At 33.8% G+C, this 10,023-nt stretch overlaps 1 long non-coding RNA gene across 1 annotated transcript; it reads right to left on the reverse strand.

Moving 5' to 3' along the window:
* Positions 1-362: 362 nt before the first annotated feature.
* LOC129299044 (uncharacterized) lies at positions 363-4,746 on the reverse strand. Its single transcript, XR_008590473.1, has 4 exons — positions 4,152-4,746; positions 4,002-4,043; positions 3,653-3,789; positions 363-1,202 (listed from the first exon to the last, which is right to left on the reverse strand). It is a non-coding gene; the product is annotated as an uncharacterized LOC129299044 (long non-coding RNA).
* Between the last annotated feature and the right edge of the window lie 5,277 nt (positions 4,747-10,023).

Here is a 10,023-nt window from a genome sequence, read left to right on the forward strand (position 1 = left end):
TGCTTGTTTTCTTCTTCCCAATATGATAATTAAGATTTTGTAATGCTAGTTGTTTTCAAGAGTTAATAATGAATTGAATTGAATTCAATATTAAAATTAAGCCAAATTTAAAATGAGTTATTCTCAATAATTATGAAAAATAAATTTTTACATCTACTAACAATATAAATCAGATTGAGATTACTTGAACATTGTAAAAAAAATTATTTGAACAGATATTAATATAAATGTGTAAACTCATTACAATTTTTAGCATCTCAATGTACATTAGAATAAGAAACTATAAAACAAATTGTGTCTTGCAACAGCATTAAGTGTTCCCAGGGAAATCAAGTATTCAAAGACGCAAAAGGGAAAGTAAGTTTACATTTCTCGCAAAAAGAACAATTATTAGCATAACTGTAAACTTACTACAATATTTCTCAATATGTATACACCAAACAAAATTTACCATCAAGAAAGCCTAGCATTACAATCCACAAAGGAAACAAAAAAACAAAAAGGCCATTAACCATCTAAACCCTCATATAAACACCAAAAACTTGTCAACAGCTTCTATGGAGGTTAATGCCTCATTGCAAGTCCAAGCATAGACCTCCTAAATAGTTGCACCTCTATATAAATTAGAACAGAACCCCAAGTCTTGTATTATAAGAAGCAGAGATCATTGGTGTTGCACCAAAAGAAAATGGCAATTTTATTATATGAAGAAGTAATTGATAACTTTGCACCTGAGCAAAGACCTTTGATACATGTAAATCAAAAATAAACTAAAAAATGAATTAGACAACTTTATTAGTGTTAAAGAAAAACTTTATACAAAAGCTTACTGCTGTCTTCATCACTTTATTGTGTTTCTTCTATTAGTAGAGGTTATTTTTTGTATTGCCAAATTCATGAAATCTTGATCCTGGATAATGCCAATCCACAATTCAGTATCTGGCCTGCTAAACTTAGAGCAATGATAGTAACTCTGAATGACCCTACACCAACTAAAAAACTAAACGACAATGGTGATATGTTCCGAGCAACCAAATAACTCAGCATGGGCTTTTTCCTTGCCTAATCAAAACAATGCTGATAGGCAAGCCCATGCTAAGCCATGATCTAAGATCTCTCCCTGCCACTGCCACGACCCATCCTTTTCTTCTTCCAACTTTTTCTCTTCCTCTTTACCCCTTTTTACTCTCCTGCAACAAAACCTGCAACATCTCAAGTCTAAGTCAAGAGATTGACAGCATTGAGGGAGAGAAATTAAATACGCCTTTACATGCTAGACAGAAAAATATCTTTTTCAAAGGAAAGGAATACACAGGATTTTAACATTTACAATGAGTATTAGTCATGATAAGACATCTATTATTACAACCCATTCTTCTCAGATGGTGTCCCTAAGAAATGAGAAATCAGACATAAGAATCAAAGAGATATTAAGATTTGAAAGGACAAACCAAGTCATGCCTTTCTGCTATATGAATATGCATAATAAATAACTTTATTTCCCAATCAAAAAGGCAGATGACACAACTAAGCAAAGACAAAATAAAATGCTTATCGTGTTTTTTAGTTCTTACATTACAAATCTATCCTAGCTTCACTTCATCCTTACGTTTCAATATTTTGTTGATTTATCTCCTATTAATCGGATATTAAAAAAGTCAATAATGGCATATTGTCCTAATCATGAACCTAGAATAAAAAAGGCCGGGCAAAATTTGTGAAGCCTAAAACAATAAAACATACAGTGGAAATAGAACTAAAGAAGCAACCGATTTATTTCTATTCACTGAATATACAAAAAATCCACATTTTGGGGATGAAGTATTTTTGTTAGTCGTGAAGCTAGAAATAAAAAGGCAAATTTTTCTTTAAATTAAAACTACTCTACAAAATTTTTGAAGCCAAAGAACACAGAACATACATAAGAAGAAGAAGAAAATGAAGAAAGGGTACCTCGAATGGCGCCACAACTACCACATTGATAAACCGAGTAATCAGTGAGCTCTAGAAGGAGATTATTGCACTTAGGATAGCAAACAAACCAACCGAATCTTTGCTAATGCCAACATCATATAGAAACAACGGGAACAGAGGACTATTCAAACACCATGACCGTCGAATATTAAAAAAAACTAATAAAATATTCACCTACACACTACAAATTGGTATTTCTATTTTTATGTTACATCAACCAATGCTTACTCACCTACACACTACAAATTGGTATTATCACATAAACCAATAAAATGAACATAAAAGAAGTCATCTTTCTTACATGAAGCAAAAGATGGCAAGCAAATTAAGATAATAGCAGTAATACTTTACAGGAGATTAAAAAACCCACTGTCAAAAAAGATGAAACGATATATCACCAAAATGGCATTGGTATCAGTTGATGGAAGAGAAAGCTAGTTGCATTAATACTCTAAGTAAAAGTTGGCAAGTCTCATGCTAATGCATAGGGAAAATAAATTGTAGTGTACAGAAGCTAATGGTAACTTTGAATAAAATATTTATTTTGATTGGGGAGATACTAAGGTGCATACTTGCCTTTTCTAGCTTGGTACACAAAGATTAAGGCAACTTTATCCAAGTGTGTTTTATATTTCTGAAAAAAAATTAAGTTTGAGTATGAGGACTTGGTTTGGGAGATGTTATGTGACCATAAACATTCATCAAAGCTAGAATCATTGCAAAGCTACTTCCTATAAAAACCAAAATCCCACCCTATTCTGAATAGCTATAGCACAAACACAGCATCCCTTTTGTGTTAAATGTATAGACAAATTTAATAGTCTTATGTCACAGATAGATCATTTTAAAAGCCAAGAAATTTTGTAATAAAGCAACGCAAATTCAATTTCATGATAGTAGAAACTGGAGGTTGCCAAAACTCTTGCACATAAGAGGAAAATAACAGAAATTATAGAGAAAGAAAAAAGTGAGTTTTTTTTTTGTTTTTAAATGAAGTACTTTTCACGCCAATTTTTGAATGGAAATGTATCATTTAAAATTCTTTATATCTCCAGTCAAACTTCCTATGTTATTCTCTTCTGAATTGATTTATACCTGAAGACAAAATGGGCACGTATAATGCAAGCCCCCATCATATAATAAAATAATGTCATCTTTAAGAACTATATTATGTGAGCAGTTTTATCTAAAATTTAATTGCCATATGATCATGCATGCACATGTCTTACTGATTCTCTTTCTCACATCCTATGTACCATGAGAAAAAGAAATGTAAGATTAAATCTCTTTGTATCTAGAGCATCTTACGATTTTGTCAAAATGTTTGCATCTAGGAAAAAAAAATTATATCAAGAGTGTAGTAGTTCATTAAGTAATGTAACATGAACATGGCAATTCCTGGACAAAAACTGGAAATTGTTAAAGAAAGCTATTATTCAAATTATACTCATAACTCATCAGGCACATAAAAGGGTAACAGGGCAAACTTAATGGTAAAATCTGTGCAGAAAGCTGATCTGCAAGGTTTTTTCACTAATCAAGGCTTTAATGCTCAAAATACTGCATTCAACATAACTAAATTAGCAAAATAATGTAAAGAATGTACACAAAGTGCATAAAACAAATGTAAGACCAAAAATTTGCAATAATTTAGGGAACAAAGATTGTGACAATATACCTTCTAAATTACATAATTGCCAAACACACCCATCACTAATTTTGATGAATATGGAAGGATTTCTTCAAAAATAGATGCCTTCTCTTCAACACTGCAGTTTTCGAGTGCTATTAAAATGAATCCTACCCTACTTTACTCTACATTAAGAAAAAAGGAGCATATGAGAGTAGATGGATGATAACCAAAGAAAAGAATAAGCCAAAGTTGTAAACATACATAAATCAAGGAAACTTTTATATAAGACTTCATAAATAAGGAACAACACTTTCATATATTTTACAAGGGTGAGGAAAACAAAAGCTACAAATCCGAGTAATAATTCAAAATATCTATTTCACTTAAAACTCACATCGCCTGCAAAAAATTCCCCAGGATTCCTTCACTGCATCTCCTTTACACCAAAAGAAAGAAACGAAAATGAAGCTACATTCTAAACCACTCTAAATACGAGCAAACCATAATAGACCAAAAAATTAGATAAATAGAAAGGAACCCTAACCTAAGGAGGAGCTCGGAATGTTAAAACCTTCAGTTTTTTTCCCAAAAGGCGTTGTTAGTCGGAGCCTCTGAGTCTCGCTATCGATGCATGAAGTTCATGAGTGAAGGCATTGGAGATGGGAAAGACGGTGATGAAAAAAAGAAACTGATGAAGAAGAAAGAGGGAAAAGAACTCATAGAAGCGAGAGAGCAAGATTAGAGAGATGGGTGACGATGTAAAAAGAATGCACGTGCCCTTGTAATTTGTCAGATAGAAGCACCGGAGGAAGGCCATTCACATCAGACTCTAGTGAAGAAGAAGCTGTGAAAATCGCCGCCGCTCAAGGAACACCATTTGTGATCCGGAGTTCTAAGAGGAGAAGAACTCTAGATCATGAAACCAAATGCAGAGCATCGATGATGGGACTAAAATGATAAGTGTAGCCAAATAGGTTTGTGGTTTTGAGAAGAGTGAAGATAGAAATGAAATCGTATCATCGACTACCATCCTTTAGGCCTGCTCTAAGCAGGAGAAATCACCAAAAAGGAAGATTGCAGGGGATGCTTTAAGGGAATCATAGAAAAGGGGGTTACATTTTCGTGCGATAGAGACGGACCGAAAAGTAAAATAAAAAAACATAAACCAAATGGGCTCAATAGACTATGATTACACATCTTATTTCAATACAAGGTCCAATTGAAAATATAAATAATAATTATAAAAGGAAGCCAATAATGCTGTACAGCTGGCAAGTATTTGAGAAGAAGACAAATTAAGAATAAGACAAAGAAGTTATTGTAACTAAGGGCAACTACTATTATAGATATATTGATCATCACGCTTGATATGGATTTGCAAAAATTATTGTATAAAATTAGTATGTTATTGAATCAACAAGTAATTATCCTTGAATTATGTTAAAATATGCATTTGAATTTAAATAGAATTTATTTTTGAGTCGGTACTTTTGAACATATTAATCTAAATGAGATAAAAATCAAATATGTAAATGAATATATTATTGAAAATTTTAATACCTGGTCATTATATATGATTGACAACTTTAATTCAAATTTAATTATTAAATAATGTTCTTCATATTTACCGATAAAATAATAGTACAAATTAATTTAATTATTTTTAATTGATAATTTTATTTAATTAGTAAGTATTGGGTGATGATTAAATAAGTTAAATTTGCAAAAAAAAATAAGCTAATTAAATATGTAAAAAATTATCAAAGTTGCATTTTAAAAAATAATTTCCAAAATTAATCATACCTTCCATAAGTATTTGAAATTTTCAAAATATTATAATTTAAGCTATAAACTAATAATATCAATCATTATATTTAAAATAAAAAATGAACTATATGTATCCTTATGCTAATTATGAACATCATATTTTATCCGAGTCCTAATAAATAAATAAAGGATCATCCATATAAAAATAATACAAAAAAGAGAAAATAATAAGAATGAAAACAAGAGGATATTTTATAACAAGAAAATAAATAAATAAAAAATTTAAAAGGTATTGGATATGAAGATAATAAAAATGACACAAATATAATCATGCTAGATCACAATCTAATATAAGAATGAGCTATAAATATTTCAATATCACAAAATAATATAATAATAAAAATATAATCTAATCTAATATTATGATTTAAAGATTTCAAGATAATATAATCTAATATCTAATGTTAAAATTTGAAGACTTTATTGTAAAAATTCATCATAAGTGATAGATATGTCACTTATTTAAAATCAAAGCTATTATATATGGCTCGTGCATCACACGGATACTTTATTAGTTCTTATTTAAATTTAAAAGAAACTTGAAAGATTAGTGAAACTTGACGATTTGAATGGTCAACTTACAATGAGATCAAACGAAGTCAATTGGGACTGTGGGACCAGTGACGACCAAGACGGCACGGCCTACTTTCACCAGAATGGACTGATGGTGACGGGACAGCTCAACCAGGAAAGGACCAACAGTGACGACAAGGATGAGACCACTGACTTCCATTGAGATAGGATCGACGATCGACTTCCACATGGATTGGACCGACGCCAATGATAGGGCGAGATGGCTAACTTTCACCAAGAAAGAACTAACACCGATAATGGGGACGGGATGGCTGATTTCCACCAGGACCAAACCGACATGATAGGACAGCTCCACTAGGAAAGGACTGACAACGATGATGAGGACTGGATTGCCAAATTCCACCATGACTAAACTAAAGGGGATGACGGGGACAGAATTGTTGACTTCTACTAGGACCGGACCAATAACTACGACGGGGTTGGGATGCAAGACTTCTATTGGGCCGAACCGACAGCGAGGATAGAATCGAACTGCCGAATTCCACTAGCACCAAACTGATGATGGCGACGATGATAGGAAACAGACGATTGATTTCCCTTGGGACTAAACCTATAGCGATGATGAGGATCAAAAGTCTAACTCCCTCTGGGTTAGGATCAGATGATCACCTTTCATTGCTATACTTTCACTCCGGTAGCCGTTGGTCCGGTTCGGAGCTGCTGGAAGTTGGCCGTCATGTCGTCGCCATTAGTTCGATCTCAATAGAAGTCGGCTGTGTTGTCCTAGTCATCAGTATCAGTCTAGTCTCGATGAAAGTTAGTTGTCCAATCCCGATTATCAGCTATCATCATCGTTTTGGTCCCAGTGAAAGTTATCCTTCTGATGCCTATAGTTGTTGTCGATTCAGTCCTGATAGAAGTCAGTCATCCTGTGCTAATTGTAGTCATCAATCCAGTCTACGTGAAAGTCATCTATCGGGTCCCCATCGTCATCACCAGTCTGGTCTTGGTGAAAGTCAACCGTTGGGTCCCTCTGATGGTTGTTAGTTTAGACCCGATGAAAGTTGGCCGTCCGGTCCCAGCTATTATTGTCGGTCTGGTCCTAGTCAAAGTCAGCCTTTTGGTGCCTGTCATTGTCGTCGATCTAGTCTCAGTGGAAGTCAGCTGTCGGTTCCTTGTCATGGTCGTCAATCCACTCCCGGTGGAAGTTGGCTATCTGGCCTCAATCATTGTCGTCGGTCCGATCTTGGTAGAAATCAACCATTCGTGCCTGTCATTACTGTCAATCTTGGTGGAATTTGGCCGTTCAATCCCCATCGATCTAATCCCTATGGAATTTGGCAGTTTAGTCCCCATTGTCCTTGTCAATCCTTTCCAGTGGAGCAGTCCCGTCGTCACTGTCGGTCTGGTCTGGGTGAAAGTCGACCATCCTGTCCTTGTCAATGTCAGTTCTTTCTTGGTGAAATTTGGCCGTGTCATCCCTATCATCGAGCTTAGTCCGATCCCTGTGGAAGTTGATCATTTGGTACTCGTCATGGTCATCGGTCTGGTTCTGATGGAAGTCAGTCATCTGGTTTCTCGTCATCGCCATCGATTTGGTCCTAGTGAAAGTCGACTATCCAATCTCAATGGTCACCGTCAGTCTGATCTCGATGGAAGGCGGCCGTCTCATCCCCATCATTGCCGTATGTCTTATCCTGGTGGAAGGCTGTCGTTCCATCCCAGTCGTCACAGTATGTCCTGTCCTGATAAAAGGCGATCGTCCCATCCTAATTGTTGCTGTCGATTCGAGCTTGGTGGAAGTTGGTTGTTCGATCTTAGTTATCATTGTCATTCCAATTCCTATGGAAGTCGGTCATCCGGTACCCATCTTTGTCATCAGTCCAGTGCTGATGGAAGTCGGCCATCAAGTCCCCACAGTCGTTGTCAATCCTATCCTGTGGAAGTCAACCGTCTTGTTCCCGTCATTGCCTTCGGTCCGGTCCCAATAGAAGTTGGTTGTCCCATCCTCGTCGCCGTTGTTGGTCTGGTCCTTGTGGAAGTTAGTCGTCCTGTCTCGAGCAACAGTGGTAGCTTATTTCCATCAACTTTGGTGATTTGGTCCAATTACCGTTAGCAAGTCGATCAAGCCTTTATGCATTTGGGTCAAATTATAAAAGATCTTAGGATTTGAAATAATAAAGGTTTAGAAATGATTTCAAATTATAAAAAAAAATAAGGGATAACTTGGCCAAATCTATATATTTTTAATTTAAATCTTCAAATAATAGATTTGGCTTAAATTTAAATCTAAATTTAAATTTATGTGTATCCAAACATAGCATTAGAAATATCCTTCCTATGATAATTTAACCTTTTAAGTTTTAAACCTAGCTTAAAAATTTTGAAAAATAAAAAATTCAATAAAAAGCCTTTTTTTTTTTTAGTTACCAAACAATAAAAAGCCTTTTACTCTAATGCGCGCCTCATTAAAAATGTGGCATGATGAATTGGCTATTAATGTATACTTTATTAATAAGTCTACAGTTTAACTACATTACATCTAATCCATGGATTCTATAAAAGAGTTGGCTACAACATTAATTTCCTAAAAAGATTTATGTTTTTCATGTTTTTACTTATAAGATAGTTGAAATTTCAATGGACATTTAAAAAAAATAAGATATAATCAAGAAATAAATTATACTTCCTCTGTTCAAAAATATAATGCATTTTTAATTGAATCTTACCTCCAATAAAGTAATTACATACTTTTAAACTAACTATATCTTTTCATATTTATTCCTGTTAAACACCTTACAATAAATATAAAGTCATTATCAATAAAGGCACTTTTGAAAAAAAAAAGAGGAATGATTATACCTTAAAAGATTTATGTTTTTCATGTTTTACCTATAAGATAGTTCAAATTTAAATAGACATTTAAAAAAAAATCAAGGATAGAATCAAGAAATAAATTATACCCAATTGCCAAGTGACTTATATTTTGGATCAAGAATAGTTTTTATAATGCCATTTATATTTTAAATTGAAGGAAGTACTTCATAGTTAAACTATCTTACTTGAAGCAGGTATAAACTAACAACGTTTGCATGATAAATTGACAATTAAACAGATCTTACAATTGACTATTTTATCACTGAATTGTGACTTTAAGCTAACAAAATTAACACCTTCGCATAATGAATTAACAGCTTTGCATAGTAAATTCTCATCTAGACAAAAGAAGTATAGTGGGTAATCTTCAATATCTATCTTCTACAAGGCTAGATATTTCTTTTGCTAAGAACAAGCTTGTCAATTTTTACACTCACCAAGGGATACACATTCGGTCGCTGTTAAAAGGATATTTTGTTGTCTTAAATTTATTACTAATTATGGAGTTTTGATTTGAAAGTCTCCTTCTTCTTCTACTTTATATGCTTTTTCTAATGTTAATTGGGCTAGTTGTCCTCATGATAGACATTTCACTAGAGGATTTTGTGTATTTTTTGGCACAAATTCAATTTCATAGTCTTGCCCATGAGTAACCAATTGTTTCTTGATCTTTTATTGAAGCAAAGCATTTATCTTTGGCTTTAGCAACTTGGGTTTAATATGGCTTCAATATTTATTAAAGGAACTTGGTATTTTTCTCCTTAGTTCTCCATCTCTCTTTTGCGATAACATTAGGGCCACCTACTTATTTGCTAATCCTGTGATGCATGCAAGAACATAATACATAGAATCGGACTACCATTGTGTTCTTGAGAGGGCGTGTTGCTAAAACTCTTAATACTACATTTCTCGCATCAAGTAATCGGATTGTAGGCATTTTCACAAAGCATCTTCCAACCCTAAGGTTTAAGTCTCTTTCGAGCAATGGATCAAACTAAGCCACAAAGGAGTTTGTAGTAGCCATGATGCACCTTTGGAAGAAGAAAAACAAAGAAAGCTTCGAGAGAAAATTGAAAAAGCATGTGCCATTGGAAAAATGAAAGAGGGAAGGCTCTCTATATAGGGCTCAAGGATGCATAAGTGAAGCAAGTAATTTATCAAATCTACTCGAAAAATTT

The sequence above is a fragment of the Prosopis cineraria genome, unplaced genomic scaffold (genome assembly GCF_029017545.1).
Source record: "Prosopis cineraria cultivar Desert tree isolate PC_DT_omini unplaced genomic scaffold, ASM2901754v1 PC1016, whole genome shotgun sequence".
In the NCBI taxonomy this organism is placed as follows: Eukaryota; Viridiplantae; Streptophyta; class Magnoliopsida; order Fabales; family Fabaceae; genus Prosopis; species Prosopis cineraria.